The sequence below is a fragment of the Lontra canadensis genome, unplaced genomic scaffold (genome assembly GCF_010015895.1).
Source record: "Lontra canadensis isolate GAN:19392208 unplaced genomic scaffold, GSC_riverotter_1.0 scaffold14, whole genome shotgun sequence".
NCBI lineage: Eukaryota > Metazoa > Chordata > Mammalia > Carnivora > Mustelidae > Lontra > Lontra canadensis.
The window spans coordinates 21,811,799-21,832,679 of record NW_022631008.1 but is presented as its reverse complement, the minus strand read 5'-3'; the positions used below and the strand labels follow the sequence as shown (position 1 = coordinate 21,832,679).

At 35.7% G+C, this 20,881-nt stretch overlaps 1 protein-coding gene and 1 pseudogene across 1 annotated transcript in view; one reads left to right on the top strand and one right to left on the bottom strand.

Annotated features, from left to right (window-relative positions):
- Window positions 1–20,881, bottom strand: part of LIN28B (lin-28 homolog B) — a 139,134-nt gene that overhangs the window by 73,663 nt on the left and 44,590 nt on the right. The gene's annotated exons all lie outside the window — the stretch shown is intronic.
- Window positions 9,753–13,103, top strand: LOC116868017 (annotated as a pseudogene).

The following is a 20,881-nucleotide window of genomic DNA, read 5'->3' as shown; positions in this document are numbered from 1 at the left end:
AAAATTTTCTCCCAACAATACTGAGTGAACGCAACTTTATACAAAAAAAGAGTACAGACTGCGTATTCCATTGTTTGAATTTCTAGAACACACAGATCTGACCTATGTAGGAAAAACATTTAGAATAATTGTTGCCTATGGATGGGGGTGGGATAACTGAGGAGGGACATGCAGAATCTTCCTGGAGTGATAATGTTCACCCTGACAGTGGTTCGGTTACAAAAGTATAGACATTTGTCAAAGTTATTGAAAGGTACACTTAAAATTTGTGCATTTCATCATATATCAATTTTACCTCAAAAAAGATATTGAACTCTAGTTAATGATATGCATGATGAAAGATTCAGAGGAAGTATATTGATGTCTGCATCTTCTTTAGAAATGCATCAAAAAGTTAGGTTAATGGATCCACAGAGACATAACAGGTATAGAGTTATGTGACAAAAACAAGTATAGAAAAACATTAATTATACAATCTAGATGTTGGATGTAATGGTGTTCACTGTTAAAATTCTATCAACTTCTTTGTTTCAAATTTTTTATTCAAAAATATGCAAAAGTACATCTTTAACAGATACTTTATGGGTGAGAGACATCTTGGCATACTTGATTTTTTTAAAAAAGTAATAAATTGAAATGGAAGTTTTCATTATTATATTTATAAAGTATCTAGTAAGACCAATGTGTACATGGTACTATATTGGACATTACCAACAAATTTCAGAAAATCAAATATTCTAGTGACTTAAATCTGACATTTTATATTACTTATGTAATTGGAAAAGGAGAGAAGGTGAATGGCAGGATGGTGGGAAATAGATGAATAAAAAGTAAGAAATGAACATGAATGAGACTAAGGAAAATGAATAATATATTTATAGTCATCTACAGAGAGAATCTTAAGAATTAATGTCAGGATGTACACTCTAGACTGCTGGGCTGATGCCCAAATCAGAAAGACAGCAGGAAGGTGATTTAGGGAAAAACACGTGGGAACATAGATCATGAAACTAAAGCAAAAAATGATACAGAGATCATGCTTTCCTTTTATGCATATTTTCTGAGGAGTTATACTTGATCCTTTCCTCCCAGATAATTTCTACCTTCTGCTTGCGGCTGATTTAGCTTTGAAAACAGTATGATATTCACTCTTTATTACAATGGGGATAAGTATAGGGAAGATGAATCAATGAGAAGTGTGTCTACTTTCCCTTTAGAGCTGGCAAAAAATTAGAAACCTCTCAAACTGCACATATAATACTAAAGATTCTGAACTTATCTTTCTGGTTTTATCCAATGGAAAGAAAAACAAAAATAAAAACAAAACACCACATCAGCTATCTACAGCTAATACTACTTGCCCCCCATCGGAAGCCCTATGAAAGAGTGATTTTTTAAACTAATTTTTTTTCTTTTTCTTTAAGTAGGCTCGACACCCAGCATGGAGCCCAATACAAGGCTTGAACTCACAACTCATCTTAAGACAAAACCTGAGCCAAAAAAAAAGGAGTTGAAAGCTTAACTGACTGAGAACTAAACTAAATTTTTTTTTACAAATTTAAACTCTAGAGTACAGGGAAATGCTTCAGTGACTCTAAAATTTACCTGAATTTTTACTTTTAAGTATATTTTTAAGTGCATTAAAATCTGTAACATAAAACAGTCATATTATGCTCTTAATTAAGTCAGTGGAAACCATAATGTTACTTGGCACCACGAGTTTTACAAATTTTGTGCGTGTATGTAGATTTCAGAAGCTTCTACTGGTATCTTTCAGTGAGTGTATTAAAACTTGTGCTTTTGGGGTGCCTGGGTGGCTCAGTGGGTTAAAGCCTCTGCCTTCGGCTCAGGTCATGATCTCAGGGGATCGAGCCCCGCATCAGGCTCTCTGCTCAGCAGGGAGCCTGCTTCTTCCCTCTCTCTCTCCCTGCCTGTCTGCCTACTTGTGATCTCTGTCTGTCAAATAAATAAATAAAATCTTTAAAAAAAAATATTTAAAAATATACATGTTCGTTTTCAACCAAGAAATACCATTTAAGATGCCTGAGGTATCTGGTCATTTAAAACCTCCCAAGTATACATTTATAATTTAAGGATCCAAGTACTTGTTCAATATTGCCAGTGATTTAACACAGAAACAAAAATGTTTTGCAATTCTGTCAAGCTACTGAATCTCTTTTTATTTAAACCACTGTTGAGAAAAATAGCTCCCAACTTTTAGGGAATATTAATATTTTTATTTTTACTATATTTATTGAACACAGTAATTTTCAACAAGTTGTGCGGGGTGAGTGGTAGTTTTTAAGTCACACAGCCAGAGTGTTGAAGCTGGAAGGGAACTTAGACTTCTTATTCTTGGAAGATACAAATATTACAAAACTCATTTAAATAATAAGAGCATAAAGAAATTATAGAACATGCATAAGTGGAGTGCCATTGTGGTAGCCATTACAGATGCTACAAATATGTTGTTTGCCTTCTCCTTCAGGGCAAATGGCAGGCTTGCTTGCACTTCACTGCTACATTTTTAGTGAGACATGGCCATGTGACTTGCGTTGGCTAATGAAATGTGAGTATAAATCGTGTGGCCATTTTTGTGTAGAAGCTTTTAGAGATAGTACACAATCTGCCATATTCCCCTTTCCTGCCTCAACAATTCTAGAAGTATGTTTCATGACAGAGCTTCCATTTGTCTGAGTCCTGAAATGAGAACCAGGAGCAGTACTTACTGCAGACCACATTGTATATGTAGTCTGAGAGAGATAAAACTCACTGTGTAGGCTTGGCTACTGAAAATTTGACATTGTTTATTGTCAACCATAACCTAGACTGTGGTACAGACAAAGAATCTGGAAGTGAGTTGTGGCCATACCCAAAACTTAAAATATCTGGCATTATCTTACAGGTTGTTAAGTGGAAGGAAAATTATGCTCGATGGCAATTCATGATAGGTGGTGGCTATGCATCTTAGTAAAACTGTCACATAAGAAAATATCTCAGTCACTCTTAAAACTGGACAGCCAAGAATCACAAGAAACTTCAAATTGAAGAAAAGAGCCAAAACAACCGAACAGAAAAAAAGAGCGTGGAGGAAATAAGACAATGTAGGGAGAAGAAATCTTAGAATCTGCAATTAACGTCTTCAGACAGATATGATTATATTGCATCCATGAAACTGTTCTGGATTCTCCTGAAAACAAGAGAGAGCTCTTGAAAATCGATTATATAATTAGGAAAAATTCCATGAAAGTGTTAGAAAATTGACTGCACATTCCAAAAAGAGCACAAAGCAAAAATGGTAACAGTAAGAGTGAAAGGCTTAAAATAAAATACATCATCTACGTTAGGAGTTAAAGAAAGAATTCAGGAAGGAGAAGGCTTTATTGAGAAGAGTTCTAGGAAGAGAAAGACACAAGGTTTCACATTGAAAAGATCAAGTCATTTACAAAATCAATTTAAAAACTGCACATCCCTATAAAACCTCAGAACAAATAGGGTTCTGTGGGGAAAAGGGGACCTAAAAGCTTCTAAGGAGAATGAAAAAAAGGGGAGGGGCTCTTATGAATAGGAGTAAGAACCAGGATAGACTCAGACTTCTCAAAGCAACAATAGAAGATAACAGAAAAATATTTTCAACAATAGAAGATAACAGAAAAATAATAAGATAATAAAAAAATAATAAGATAATAGAAAAATATTTTCAAATCTGATGAAAAAGCATTTGTATATGAATTGTATATCTAGCCAAACAATCACAGAGTCTTAAAAACTTTACCTCTTTAGTACTCCTTTATTTTAGAGTACCTCAGGAGGTGCTCCAACCAGACAAGGAGAAAATCCAAGAAAAAGGAAGACACGAGATCCAGAAATAGTAAAAAAACAAAGAAAATTCCAAGGTGAGAGTAAAGGAAAGCATGGGTACAACTACTATCCAGCAGACCTGCAAAGAACAGCAAAGTTTAGACTGGAACAGGAATGTAGTAAGCTCTAGGAGAGATGCAACAAGAGCAAAAAAGGAAAAAAAGAAACGGGCAGATGACCTGAGAAGTCTGAAGCTACTGAACAATTTCCAGTTCTGCTGAAATTCTGGAAACACGCTGATGATACACATCTAGAAAATTAAGCATAAGTAAATAAATGGTAATTATCAACTTTAAAAGCTGTTTTAATCTTTGAGATTTTATTTATTATTTAAGAGAGAACATGTGCGTATGCAGGGTGGCAGAGGGCACAGGGACAGGGAGAGGGAAACAGAGAGAATGCCAAGCAGATTCCACGCTGAGTACTGAGCCTGACTTGGAGATCAATTCCACACCAAGACCGTAATACCTGAGCCAAAACCTGGAATCAGATGCCCAACCAAGGGAGCTACGGAGGCACTCCTAAAAGCTGTTTTTTAAAAAAGGAAATCACAGTATACCGTGATTTCTCTGTAAACATACATGTAGCTATAATAAAGTACTAAATATTAATTCAACCAAAAATTGTTAATTTTTTTAATAATAAGGGAAGAGGTGGTACAAAAGATGTAAATCTTCATCTTTTAAAATTTTTTTTAATTTAAGTTTTTATTTTAATTCCAGTTAGTTAACATACAGTATTGGTTTCAGGTGTACACTAATTTAACACTTCCATACCTCACCCTGTGCTCATCACAACAAGCCCACTCCTTAAACCCCACCTCCTATTTAACCTATCTCCCATCCACCTCCCCTCTGTAAATTGTTCTCTATACTTAAGAATCTGTTTCTTAGTTTGCCTCTCTATCTTCTCTTTATTGACTTTGCTTGTTTGCTTTCTTTCTTAATTCTACATATGAGAAAAATCATATGGTATCTTTCTTTGACTGATTTATTTCACTTAGCACTGTATGCTCTAGCTCCATCCATATTATTGTAAATGGCAAGATTTCATTCTTTTTAATGGCTGAGTATATTCCATTGTATATATAAACCACAGGTCCTTTATCCATTCATCAGTTGATGGAGACTTGGGCTGTTTCCATAATTCAGGTATTGTAGATAATGCTACTATAAATGTCAGGGTGCATGTATCCCTTTGAATTAGTATTTTTGTATTCTTTAGGTAAATACCTAATAGTTTATGAAATATGGCAGTAAATACCAGAAGACACAGCTAGACTAATTTTACTTTGGCTTCCTGTATAAAAAGTATAGATGGAGAGAAAAGGGACATTGGTTTGCTTTTCCTTTTTTCCTTCCAAACCATATAGAACTTTTTGATTTTTTAAACTATTTGATTTTTTTTAAAGATTTTATTCATTTATTTGACAGACAGAGATCACAAGTAGGCAGAGAAGCAGGCCTAGAGAGAGGAGGAAGCAGGCTCCCTGCTGAGCAGAGAGCCTGATGCGGGGCTCGATCCCAGGACCCTGGGATCATGACCTGAGCCGAAGGCAGAGGCTTTAACCCACTGAGCCACCCAGGCACCCCACTATTTAATTTTTTAACTCTTACTTTTATAAAACTAAACTTAAAAAACAAAATCAGAGAAAGAGATCTAAATTTACCATTTCTATTGCCTCCTGATCCATTTATTCCTCAGTCCTTGGTAAAGTGACTTCTACACCAAACTCTGAAGAAATGCTTTCACTAAGGTCAAACTTTGACTTCTTCAGTGCAGATCCAGAGGACTCTTCAGTCTTACCGTATTTGTCAGCTTTATAGCACCTGGCATTAATCACTCTTTCACTGCTCTTGGCATGTGGGACTCTAAGGCCTAACTTTATTTCTTTTTTTTTTTTTTTTAAGATTTCATTTATTTATTTGAGAGAGAGAGAACACAAGAGGGGAGAGGTCAGAGTGAGAAGCAGACTCCCCAGCTGAGCAGGGAGCCTGAGGTGGGACTTGATTCTGGGACTCCAGGATCATGACCTGAGCTGAAGGTAGGTGCTTAACCAACTGACCCACCCAGATGCCTGCCTAATTTTATTTCTTATACCTCTACTCTCTCCCCCTCAGTCATATTTATAAGCTCGTCTTCCTTGACTTTTCAATTATCATTGTTCCATAATGTTCCATTTTTGGCCCTCTCTCTATATCTGCTTACCCTGGGTATTTTCTTTTTTTTCTTTTTTTTCTTTTCTAAGATTTTATTTCTGTAAGAGAGATAAAGTACAAGCAGACCCCCCAGGGAGCAGAGAGCCCTATGCGGGGCTTGATCCCAGGGCTCTGGGATCATGACCTGAGCCAAATAGAGATGCTTAACCAACGGAGCCACGCAGGTGTCCCTCCTTGGGGTATTTTCCATATTCCCTTTTCAATTACTACTTATATAACTTCCATTATAGTATTTCCGGCCCAGACTTCTCTACGGGACTCTAGTCTCATATTATCTAACTGCATATTACATATTTCCATATGCCTTTCCCTCATGTCTAAAAGTGAACTAGCCCATATCCTCTACTACTATTGGTAAACACATACAGAGCTTACATGCCAGAAATTATTCTAAGCATTTCACACATATTAACTCATGTATAAATGAAGCTAATGAAATAGGTGAAGAGGATTAAAGGTACCAACGTTCAGTTGTAAAATAAATAAGTCACAGAGATGAAAAGCACAGCATGGGTAAGACAATAATATTGTAACACTGTCGTATGCTGACTGTACTTAATATAGTGAGCACGGAGTAATGTGTAGAATTGTTGAATCACTATGTTATACACTTGAAATCAAACACGCCTGTCAACCATACCTCAATACCAAATTTTTTTAATGAAGCTAATAAATGAAATTAAGGCTCAAGAAACTAAGTAACACACCCATGGCCACAAAGCTAGTGAAGGGGAAAGCCAGGATTTTTATTTTTATTTTTTTTATTATTTTTTTTTTTAAAGATTTTTATTTATTTTTCTGACAGAGAGAGATCACAAGTAGACAGAGAGGCAGGCAGAGAGAGAGAGGGAAGCAGGCTCCCTGCCGAGCAGAGAGCCCGATTCGGGACTCGATCCCAGGACCCTGAGATCATGAACTGAGCCGAAGGCAGCGGCCCAACCCACTGAGCCACCCAGACGCCCCGAAAGCCAGGATTTTTAAACCAGGCTTCAAAGTGTAGCCTCCTAAATACACTGCATTACCTCACTAGTAATTCTTAATGTACTCCTTTACCAAGTGAAAAGTCACCAACATCCATTCTGTCACCTGAGACAGAAATCTCCACCTTCCTCAACCCCACACCAACCACCAATTAATACTAATTTTACTTCCTTAATATGTGTAGACTCTGTCCCCCTCCTTCATTTTCCTAATAAAACTCTTCATTACTTCTCACTTAAACTGGGGAGGAAAAAAAAAAAAAAGCTTCCTATGGTCTCTTTCCTTTTAATCCATTCTCTACATTGTTGCTAGAGTGAACGGTCCTGAAGCAAAGATTTGCTCCTTCTCTCCCTTTGAGTTCACATTACCCTGCTCATCAATACAGGCTTTAAAGTTTTCAGTGTGATCCCACAGTGCTCAGCATGAAGTCTGAACTCTGAATCCTTTCTTTTTTAGCCTTTGCCTATATTCCCAGGCTTCATTTTTACCATACCCTTCTACTCCTTCTCTATGTTTTAGCTGTACACCTCACATACCAGGGTCTCTGCACACACTACTCATCTGCCTTGGAATACACCCTTCCACTATTCTCTTCTCTTCCTTCTCTACCATGGCCAGGTGTCAGTTAAATAACCTTTTCTGTTTTTATAATATGTGGTACACATCTATAACAAACTTTCTCACCCATTACTATAATAATGTGTCTATCCTTCTGAATTGGCTGCAAGCTCTAGAAGATAATGGTAACGTATCATTTCATCCATCCAACAGGAAACTGAGGCAGACAGATTATGTAACTCACTAATGCCAAAGAGCTAGTGATCAGAGGAAATGATACCTAAACTCAGATCTACATGACTCCAAAGCTAATCAGGGTCTTTATAGAGAAGGAATGAACATGATGAAAGCAGTATCTTGATAAACTGCTACAAGTTAAGACCAACAGAATCATCATACTTCTTGGTATCGGTTTAGTGATTTACACAGCTAAATGCTGTTAAAATAATTGTGTAGGACAGCCTTCTCTTAGCAGCATCAACACACCTCTTCTTTCTTTTTGTATTAGCTCTTCCATTCAAAACGATAGGTCAGGGGCACCTGGGTAGCTCAGTCCTTCAGTGACTGCCTTTTGGCTCAGGTCATGATCCCAGTGTCCTGGGAGAGAGCCTCGCGTTGGGCTCCCTGGTCTGCAGGAAGCCTGCTTCTTCCTCTCCCCCTCCCCCTACTTGTGTTCCCTCTCTTGCTGTGTCTCTCTCTGTCAAATAAATAAATAAAATCTTTTAAAAAAACACTTATAGGTCTTTTATAAAAGTTGTATCAGAAAAAAAAAGTAATAGCAATTAACTGTTACAACAAAAGGCTTTTTAAAATATTTTATTTAAAACTACAATTTAGAGATGAAGAAATTAAGTCTCAAATTAACTTTGGGAAATCAAATGCCCAAAGTCTTAAGGCAGCAAAAGTAAAAATAGACAAATGAGACTATATTAAATTAAAAAACTTCTGCATAGCAAAACACACACAGGCACGAAACAAAACCAAAAAATCAACGAAATGAAAAGGCAACTTACTGAATGGGAGAAAATATTTGCAAATCATATATCTGATAATGGGCTAATATCCAACATATACAAAGAATTCATACAACTCAGCTGCAAAAAATCAATCTGATTGAAAAATGGACAGAGGGGGTGCTTGGGTGGCTCAGTCTGTTAAGCATCTGCCTTTAATTGCTTCTTGGCATTTTGGCTAAGATCAAGTGAAGCATCTGCCTTCAGATCAGGTCATGATCTCAGGGTCCTGGGATAGAGTCCCATTCCCCCCTGCCCCTGCTCTCTCTTGCTCTCTCTCTCTCTCTGTCTCTCAAATAAATAAATAAATTTTTTTTTTTAAAAGAAAAGAACAATGGACAGAGGATCTGACTAGACATTTTTCCAAGAAGACATACAGATGGCCAACAGATACATAAAAAGATGTTTAATATCACTCATCATCAGGGAAATGCAAATCAATACAACAATGAAATATCACCTCATACCTGTTAGAATGACTGTATCAAAAAGACAAGAGATAAGTGTTGGCGAGAATGTGGAAAAAAGGGAACCCCTGCACATTGTTAGAGGGAATGTAAATAGGTACAACCACTATGAAAAACAGTATGGATGTTCCTCAACAATTTTTAAATACACCTAACATATGATCCAGAAATTCTACTTCTGGGTATTTATCAGAAAAAAATTAAAACACTAATTCAAAAAGATATATGCACCCTCATGTTCACTCAACATTATTTATAATAGCAAAGGTAAGGAAACAACCTAAGTGCCCACCAACTGAATGTATTAAGAAAATGGGACACATATTATGTGTTTACATATATTATATGTGCATGTATGGAATGGAGTATTTTTGAGCCATAAAAAAAGAATAAAATCTTGCCATTTGCAACAACATGGATGGACTTTGAAGGCATTGTGCGAAGTAAAATAAGTCAGATAATAAAAGATAAATGTGTAAACCTGGCGATTCACAGACCTGTACCCCTGGGGGAAAAAATATATTATATGTTTATTAAATAAATAAATAAGATAAATGTGGTGATTGCACAAGTGGAATCTTAAAAAGCAAACAAAATTCCAAGCTCGCAGATAAGGAGAAGAGACTAGTAGTTGCCAGAGGCAGAGGTCGGGAATGGATGAGACAAGTGAAGCAGGTCAGAAAGTATTTCCAGGGGCATCTGGGTGGCTGGCTCAGTTGGTCAAGTGTTGGACTCTTGGTTTTTGGCTCAACATTGTGATCTCAGAGTTGTGAGACTAATCCCTGCTTCAGGTTCTACACACTGTGGGAATCTGCTTGGGATTCTCTCTCCCTAAAATAAATAAATAAATCTTAAAAGAAAGTATTTCTGATAATAACTTTCCAGATATAAAATTTCTGGTTATGAGATATATTTCCAGCTACAAAATACTTAAGTCATGGAGGAAAAATGCCCAAAGTCTTATATTTGGTTAGTGGCAAAGCTGGGACAAGATCACATTTTCTATATTGGAAGTAAGCATTCTTTTTCCCTACCTACATAATGGTATTTCTCAGAGACCCAACTTTAAAATATTTTATAGGTTAACACAGTAAATCTCAATGACTGATTAACTTGAATGAAGCCTTCCTCATAGTAAAGTTAGCTAACTTGCTAATCTGCTGTCATTATAATATATTGTCAAAGTTGTGAGAACAATCTTGGACCAACTTTAAAAAAATATGGTTATTTCTCTTCAATAAACTTACACTTTAAAAGACATGGTTGAGGCAACATTGCTGACCTCCTCAAAAGACATGTATACATACATATCTATATCTCCTCTAAAGGAGTACAGACCAATAGAATTTTATGTAACAGACATGTTCGACATTTGCGCTGTCCACGGTGGTAGCTAATAAGTAGCCATGTGTATGTAAATAATGAGCACTCAAGATACTGTTAGTGCAACTGAAGACCCGAATATTTTATTTAATTGTTCTTAATTTAAATTTCAAGAGCTATACAAGCTAGTGAATACATCTTGGAAACACAGTGTTAGAGTTACATCATAAAGATCTGAGAGGTACTTTGCAAAGAAGGTTTGGAAAGATTACATCTCTATACTGTTCAGTCCTATTAATGTAAAATAATTAACACAGAGTAATGACTATGAGATATTACACTATTTTGAAATGTTTTTATAACTCCATAACTACCATCTTCCTCCAATCTATGTCTCAGAGAGCAGGATATTATATGCTATGGGAGAAAACCTTTATAGCAGGTACAAGGTTGGGCAAAGAATGAACAAACCCTCCTCCTCTAAAAAAATCAGAGAATCTCTTCAAGTGCCCAGCCTGCTCCAATGATCACAGAAGGGTCATGAAGCCCCAGGGGATCTTTCCAGGCATAAAACAAGTTTCACAACTCAGCTCTAATTTTTCCACTGGATGAATCACTGGATACATGTAAGGCAAGGTCCCAGGTACACCAAATAACAATTTTTACATTACTACAAGTTATACAACCAAAGACAAAAGAACCACATGTAGTTTTAGGCAAGGGCTTCATTAGTTTATGACTACATATGGATTTATGTGTTACATATGGATTTTCTAATGCTTAAATACTTGTCTATACATGTCTAAATATTATCTTTCAGCTAGGGAATCGGATTTTTTAGCATCAAGAAAAATGTGGAGAAGGGCTCATTTTATTCATTGAGATATCATAATCTTTCACTGATTAGGTCATCACTTTTTAGTAATACTGTTTTAATTTCTATATTTTCATTAGCACACTTCCCTATACTTATTTTCTCCTGTATTCTCCATCCATTTCTTCGGCATCCTTCATTACCCTTGTTAATAATTCTTCCTTTCTCTCACATGACCCTTTTCCCTTATAATCTTTCCAACCGTCACCAAACCTAAATAGTATTTTATCTGTTCATTTTTTGAAAAAAGCACATTACATAAGGATTATTGGTCTCTAAATGCACTCAGTTGCCTCCTAGCTTTTTCACCTAGCTCTGTTAAGGCCCGAAGGGTCACAGATAAGAGAACATGTGGATGGGTCAACACAATCACTTACTACCATAAATAAGTCAGGCATAAATCTTGCTGACAGTGGGAAGACTAAACCAGGAAATAATACCAAACAGAATGCCATCTTCAAGTATAAAAACACATGATTTGTGTATGTTCCAAGGACAAATGATTTCTATGTTGTTCCAGAGGCCCAGCATGTAGACACTGTACATATCTGTATGTATGTGGTGCTCAGTTTGCTTAAAAACAAATAGTAACTCAGGGCCAGGGCTATCACAAACAGGTTTCTAAAAGGTTGTTTGTTGTTTTTTTTTAAGGTGTTTATTTATTTTTCTTCTTTTAGAGAGGGAGGGAGAGGTGGTAGGACCAGAGCAAGGGGAAAAGAAAGAACCCTAAGCAGGCTCCATGCCCAGTGCAGAGCCTGACATAAGACTCGATCTTACAACCCTGAAATCATTACTGAGGCTAATAAATCAACAGTTGACACTTGACCCACTGAGCCACCCAGGTACCCCTAAAATGTTTTAATAAGGATGAGCATCTGATCAACTTAGAAGATCCCGTTTCCTATCTGCATATGGTGGTGGCAATGAGTGAAGTTATAGCAAGTCAAAGGCTTCTAACAGGATGAGACAAACAAAAAAAAAAAAGCCTGAAAATACAAGCACAATACAAAATAGATAACAAACATGTCACTATATCTTTACATTTTCACATTTAGCACTTATAAACTACTTTTGAAATTTATGGGAATTGGTTATATGAGCTGGGGTTTAATAAGATGGAATTCTTTGTAAATAAGAGGTAATGTATCAAGGAGATTCAATCAGCAGCATGACTTTGCTCACATTGTATATATTAATAACACCTAACTAGGGTTGTTATAATAATTAGATGAGTTAATACATGTCAACTGCTTAAAACAGGAGCTGGCATGTAGTAAATCTTATACTTAAATCATGCCAATATTAAAAGGGGACTTTGCATGTAAATGTGATAGCATTTAAAAAGTATTTATAAGTAATTGCTATTGCTTTTTTTCAATCTCATCATACATAGCATGTGTTCATTTTATAAAATACAGATAAGAAAAACAGAGGGTAGACATTGAGCTATGAGCTGTGGAGTGTGTAGGAATTAGCACCACGGCAGAAGACATCAAAACCAAAATCAAGAACTACTGGGTTGCCCCTCTGAGAGACACTTCCCCAACCAGAACCAGACCAGGATACATAATAATAATAATTATTGTTATTATTAACAGTAATAATTGTTAAAATCTAGATAATAATAAAGTTCTGCTGGCAGAACTATCTTGACTTCCACCACTATGAGTAGACAATGACTGATAAAGGGGGTGGTGTCTCCACATGTGAATGGTACCATTATGTGTACAAGTCCCTCTGCCTCATAGCCTGGGTGTCAACCTAGGATGACCACCAGGCAGAAGGCACATTTTCTGGCAAGGTTTGAACCACCTCTCCTCTGCCCTCCATCCTTCTCCCAGTGTTGTGAAGAAGGTACATGGCGATCCCCATCCTGGGATCCTGAATCATGACTTAACTAATAATAAATACTTCTTGGAAATGTGTTTTAAAACGAAAACAAAAGAGAAGAGAAGGTAAAAATCACCTGAAATTCCATCACATCACTACTGCCATTTTTTGTATGATTTTATTACCCTATTTATTAACCATAAACTTCCACTTTCTTATAGGTATAGATAGATGGAGATACATTTTTTTAAAACATTGAGACCCAACTATACCCAATGTTTTATACTTTACTACTTCTCATCCAACAAGGTAACTAAATATCTTTCCTTTGCATTGAACACTTTGAGGCTGTGTTTTTTAGCAGCCAAATGCTCCCCACTCCCACCTTTTCTCCAGGTGTATTCTCAATTTTTGAAACTTCTATATTAAAAAACAGGGACAAAGCTTCTCCAGTTGGGCAGAACGAAGTTGTGCTCATCCTCCCCAACTGCCAGTGGTCCTCAAAGTACCCCCAAGGAAATCAAAGAGACTTCTGAATACAGTTTAACAATATAAGTTTAAAAGCATCATTTTTAAAAACTGGCTACATTACATGGAGGTTTATAATTTAACCAATCATCTAATAACAAACATTTAGTTGTTTCCAATTCCTTGTTTTTATAAAAAGTGTTATGAAAAAAAACTTTATGTACATCCATCCTATTCATAGGCTTTTGATGTATACTGCCAAATTATACTGTAGAAACTTACATTAGTATATATCTCTGCCAGAGGTATAGGAGAATATTTCTCTCCAACTTCCACAGCATCAAGTATTATCATTAAAATAATAATAATAATAATAACTTGTCTAACTCTCATCTGTTAAACGTTGCTTTAAGCTTTTATTTGTTTAGTTTCTGTATTTTTACTTTCATGAATTTCTACATTCCTGTCCTTTGTTTTTGACAAAGATGCTTGTTTTTTCTTACTAATTCACAAAACTTCTTTATACTACAGGGACATTAACCCTTTGTAGATGTATTGTAAATAATTTTCTTAATTTGTACTCTGTCTTTCAATTTCCTAACAAGTTTCTCTAAGAGATTGAAGTCGGGTTAATGATACAAACAGTTAATATGAAAAAGACCTACACATATTTAATTTATACTTAATATATTCACTTTACTTAAATGTCTGAGATTCTGATCTATAAATGAATTGTACTTTATAAAATTAAAATATATTTGGAATAAAAGATTTCACTTATTATATAAACAGCCATCATTACTTTTATAAGTAACAGGTAATCTATATATAAATTTGACTTTAAGTGTCAACATCAGTGAATGACTAATGGTACTGGATTCTAAGAGGAAATGAATGAGCAAGAAGAAATTAATTTTTTATACATGCAGTTGTAACATGACACAGCTGTGACATCTGGAGAGAAAAAGTAGTTATAAAAATGGTGAAGGTCAAAAAGATTTTTAAATCACAAATAATAACTTGATTATTATCTAGACGTTAATAATTACCATGCTAAGAGTAAATTTAGATGAAATAAATAATCTAATCCTAAATTATTCGGGTATATGTTCATTGTTAAGTATATTCCCTATTAAAATTTAACACTGAAAAATCTAAATAAAATGATAAAATGTTAATGAATGTTACCCTCTTTTAGCTGCACTTTATGGTTTAAGAATGAAATGTGGTCTCAGGATTTCAATTATATGATGGGTTTGAAGTCCAGTGCAATGAACTTCAATCATTTCTAGGTTTTCCCTTGTGGTGTTTTACAATATAAAACACTTCTTAAAATTACAGGCCATGAATTAGATAGATTGATTTTAATATTTTGTTATAGGATTTATATAACATATCATATCTAAAATTATTTTATATATATTGTTAAAATAAGTTAAGTATAGTACGCCTTTTAACTTTTATAGTGTAAAAAGATTTAAAACAATCTCTCAACAATCAGGCTTCTCCAGTAATAGAAACTTTCTCTCCTTAGTTTATTATGGTGTATAAATAAGACTTTTTTTTCAAAGGCATCTAAAGAAGACAACCTTATTAAATAAGCACAAGGGAATGAATTAAGGATAAAAGCCTAGTGTTCCTTCCAATGAGCACCACCAACATTAATTGGGGATGCCAGGCATCTTAAACCCGGAAGTATCAGCCTTTGCTAATGCTCTCAGACTAATTCTTATAGGATATGAACCCAGCCACATGCAGATTATAAATTCTGATTTCAGTATGAGTATCCACATCTTACCAATTGCAAATTCTAGCCTCATCATTATTTTCTAATATTTTTAACATTTTTCTTTTTTAAGATTTTATTTTTAAGTACTTTCTACACCCAGCGTGGGAGCTTGAACTTACAACCCGGAGAACAAGAGGTGTGTGCTCTACTGACTGAGCCAGCCAGGTGCCCCTCATTGTTATTTTCTACCATTGTCACCAAATGTCCAATCCTCAACCTAAAAATACTTTATCATTTTAACCATCAGGTATATTTTGCAGCTTTCAGGATATCTTGAAGAAATAGTGTTGGTGGGTGTTACAAACTCTTGTTGATATTTTATTATTATACATCATCCAACTGAGGAACTATGTATATAAATAATGGTTCAACTTTGTCAGTTTCAAGGATTCAAAAAAAATTTTTTAAAGATTTTATTTATTTATTCATGAGAGACAGAGAGAGGCAGAGGGAGAAGCAGGGTCCCCACTGAGAAGGAAGCCCAATGCGGGACTCAATCCCTCGACCCTGGGATCATGACCTGAGCCAAAGGCAGATACTTAACCATCTGAACCATACAGGCACCCAAGGATTCAAATTTTTTTATTCTTCTCTTCCCTACTCCATCACATCAGTAACAGATGTTTGTTAATTCTTCCTCCCAAATGTCTGTTATATCCTCCATATTACTGCTTTTCCCTTTCTGAGAAAAAAGCTTCACCGACAACTACTACAATGATACTTATCAAACAAGACAAAAACATAGAATAAAGTGTACGATGGTATATTAAGCAGATATTTTTTAAAGTTCAGTACACAAAATAGTAATTGTAAGAATGTAAAAAAGTATATGGACAAATATTTTGAAGGAAAATATTTTGAGTTATAGGCAAGGTAAAATGTTCATTAAAATCATTTTTAGATATTTAATAATTTTAAAAGGCAATAGTACTGTTCACAAACACTAATTTCATCATACCATAATCTGATTCAGAAATCTACTTAAGCTATATTCAAAGGTGATCATTTAAAAACCATTTACCTGGGCACCTGGGTGGTTCAGTCAGTTGGGCACCTGACTTTTTGTTTAGGCTCAGGTCATGATCTCCTGCATCATAGGATTAAGCCCCAGGTAAGGCTCCATGCTTAGTAGGGAGTCTGCTTGAAGATTCTCTTCCTCTGCCCTCCCCTCCCTCTCTCTCTAAAATAAATAAATCTTTAAAAAATCATTCACCAGTTGGTCACTCTTCTCCTTACCTTTCCATCCTTCCAAAGTTCCCTTAATTATCTTCCTTACTATGTCCCAAAGATAAACTTACTAGAGCACAGAGCACTCCTAACAACACCTAACATTTGTCTCTGCCACCAAGACTTTGCTGAATTCTCTTATTTCTGTTAGAGACTAAGAAAGACAAAAACGAGCTCTGGACAGCCAGGAGTTGGTCTGTTACTCTCAGTCAGGTCTTGTATTGCTGGGAGTTGGCTTGGCACTTAGAGCTATGCCAGGGTGTTCGTAACATTTTATTTGAACATAAACAATTTCAGAGAACACCCAAAATCAGACAAGGCCACTCTGACTTTATGTGAACAGAGACAAAAACAACACTGTCCACACCAAAAAATGGTCAAACACTCCCCTTTCATGGCTAATATGTCTGTTTCCTTACCAACTCTAGTTTTAGCACCATGATGTTCTTCCTGCCTTCTAGGTAAGAATTATTAGGATCCCTGGGGCCCTGGGGGGGCTCAGTTGGTTAAACAGCTGCCTTCGGCTCAGATCATGATCCCAGAGTACCAGGATAAAGTCCTGCTTCCGACTCCCTGCTCAGGGGGGAGTCTACTTCTCCCTCGGCTCCTCACCCTGCTCGTGTGCTCTCTCTCGCTCTCTCTCTCAAATAAATATATAAAATCTTCAAAAAAATTATTAGGATCCCCAATCACAAAATTACTTCTGCTTTTTGACAGCATCAAACCCCTATTTTCTTGACCTTTCCCCAAATCACTTATGAACCCAAATCCTAGAAGTGCCTTCTCACTGAGATGTTTCAAGGTTCCATGTCCCTTAGTGCCACAAGTTAATAAATCCAATTTTTTTTATTCAGGTGAGTTCCTGATGGCATTTTTTACATATTTATTATTAACAATACTACTTGCTTTTTTAAAAAAGATTTATTTTTAGAGAGAGCAAGCAAGCACACAGAAGAGACAGGGAGAGGGATTGAAAGTCTTAAGCAGAGTCCATGCTGAGTATGGAGCCTGACGTGGGGCTCGATGTCACCACCCTGAGATCACAACGTAAGCCAAAACCAAGAGTCAAATGCTTAGCTAACTGCACCACCCAGGGGCCCCAAATACCATTACTTTTTACAATGGTTTTCATTTTTATATATTTTAATCTTATCCCCCCAAAAATCTAAAAAGTCTCTTTTATTTTCTAACATGAAGCTGTTTTTAGTTTCAGTATATACTCTTATAGTTCATACCATGTTTCATCCATTTAACTTATATGTTAAGTAATTTTTTCCATCACAAGCACATATACATTTGCTCCTTAATTCCATAAAATGGTAAGTTCTGGGATGCCTGGGTGGCTCAGTTGGTTAAACGTCTGACTTCAGTTCAGGTCATGATCTCAGGGTCCCGGGACTGAGCCCCACAATGGGTTCCATGCTCAGCAGGGAGTCTGCTTCTCTCTCTCTGTTTGCCCCCAGCCCTTCCCTCTCTCAAATAAATAAAATCCTTTTTTTAAAAAGGTAAGATCCTTAAGAGTACAGTCATTGTGATGCACATTGAATAATATATAAAATTATTGAATCATTTTATTGTATAACTGAAACTAATATTATACTGTTAATTATATTTCAATAATAACAAAATGATAAGCTCCATGTTGATCAAAATATTTATATTTTTATAACATTACAAAGCAGGCTGTCATTAATTCCTTTTATTTACTGGAAATTCTGATCCTGGCTTCTTTTCTTCAACTCTACATTTCCTTCTTTTAAGATGCTTTCCTACCTTAGTTTCACGACCACCTAAATATGATGGCTTCTATCTAAACCTATAACCATAATCGATACCCCTCTTCTAAGACCCACACGGATATCCAACTGGATAGTCAAAGGGCTCTCACGTTCCCCATTTCTAGAACAAAACTCAGTATCTAGTCCACCAAACTTTGACACTCCATCTCCTTCTCTAACTTCCATCCTTGTGTTTCTCCCAATCACTCAAGCACTCAAGTCAGAAATCAAGTAGTAATTCATATTCTTCCTCTTCTCTCACCTCCCACAACCAACAGTTTGCCAAGTCTTGAATATTTTGGATATATTCCTTAACTTTACTTATCTCCCAGTTTATATCTAGTGTAACTAGCTTAGTTAAGACCCTCACCCCCTCTCCCAAACTGTAGTTCTCTTACCTATCTCAAAATCCATCTTCAACCTAACACTGCAGCAGAAACCATCTAGAGTAACAATCTGTTCAAATTATTTCCCTGCTTTTAATTCTTTAATGACTTAAAATCCATTAAAATCCTTCAATGGTTCCACAGTATCAATAAGTTAAAGGCCAAACCTACTTCTTCCACCTCCTCAACGGACTCTCCCACACTGTCCCCTCACCCTTCATCCATATCCAGTGATCTGAAGTGTTCAAAAAAAATGCCAGGCACCAGGTATAATGCTCCCTCTGTTGAGAAACACTTCCTCAAGTTGTCTGACAAATACTCTGCTCTCACAAGCTCAGTTTAATATTCACCTCATATATAATAAACACTTTGACAAATCAAGCATGTTCTCCTTTCAGAGTCCAATATACAAGTTTCCCTGACAGCATCGAAATCACTACAAAATAGGGCGGCCTGGGTAGTTCAGTCGGTTAAGCATCTGCTTATGGCTCAGGTCATGATCCCAGGATCCTGGGATCAAGTCCCCTATTGGGTTCCCTGCTACATGGGAAGCCTGCTTCTCCCTCTCCCCTGCTCATATGCTCCCTTTCTCACTCATTCTCTCTCAAATAAATAAAATCTTTAAAAAATTAAAAATAAATAAATCACTTTAATATATTTCAGTATTTACAGTTTCTTCTCCTACTCTGAACTGCAAGGTCCTTGAAGACAGAACCCGTGACTTAATATAATTTGTATCCAAAGTAACTAACACTATGCCTGGCACAAAGCAGACCTAAACAAACAAGTTAAGTAACTGATTTGCTAATTCACAGCAAAAGAAAAATTTTATTTTGCCATGAAACCTCATCTAATTAAGGTTAAAGGCAAAGAATATCATATTAAGCATTGCTGTACTTTTTAATGACAAAAAAGCTTCTTCATAAAATGCTGCAAGAAAGAATAATTTTACAAGAAAGGATAACTTTACATGGTGATCAGCTTATTGCTTTCAGAATTGCTACTTATGCCGATGCTCATAAGAAATAAGATTTACGATCCTACCTATAATACTATGTTTTAGTTTGTTTAAACAAACTAAACAACGGCTGCTCAATAATAAGTTTTAATAATGCTAATATAAACATGTAAAATCAGGCACTGTTTACAAGTGAAAGAGAGCATTTTAAAGCTTTAAAAATAAAACAAAGGAAGACAACTTTATAATCTCAGATACAAACTGATATAACCAATGTAGAAAATAATTTAACATTTCTTAATCAAATTGAAAATACACGTTACAACCCAAAAATTCTATTTCTAGGTTATATACTCTGGAAAAATGTTTGCATACATGTACCTGAAATTTTGTAAGAGAATGCTCAGTATAGTATTATTCATAATAGCAAAAACGTTTAAAAATCAATTGATTAATAACAACAGAATATAGCATATTCATATGATGGCATACCCCATGACAGTAATTATGGATATTTGAATATCTATATATGAATATGAACTATACCTATATTCAATAACATAATCTTAAAATATTAAGTACAAAAATCAATTTTGATATAGTAAAAATTATAATAAAGAATGTTTTAATTTCTAATTTACTTTTAATCCATTTAAATGGGGAAACTATAGTGTCACTGCCATTATTAGATAAGAATTTCTCTTTAGGGGAACCTGAGTGGCTCAGTTGGTTAAGCATCTGACTTCACCTCCGGTCATGATCCCAGGGTCCTGGGATCGAACCCCAGATTGGGCTCCCTGCTCAGCAGGAAGTCTGCTTCTCCCCCCTCCTTCCCACTTCTGCTCTATCTCTGTGTTTCTCAAATAAATAAATATTTTTTAAAAATAATTTCTTTTTATGTTTTTTAAAGTATACTTACTTATTTTATTTTATTTTATTTTATTTTTTTAATTTCCACACCCAAAGCAGGGCTCAAACTCATGATCCTGAGATCAAAAGCTGTATCCTCTTCCAACTGAGACAGGCAGGCACCCCCAGGTAAAAATTTTTTTTTTTTTTTTAAGATTTTATTTATTTGACAGAGAGAGATCACAAGTAGGCAGAGAAGCAGGCAGAGAGAGGGGGGAAGCAGGCTCCCCACTGAGCAGA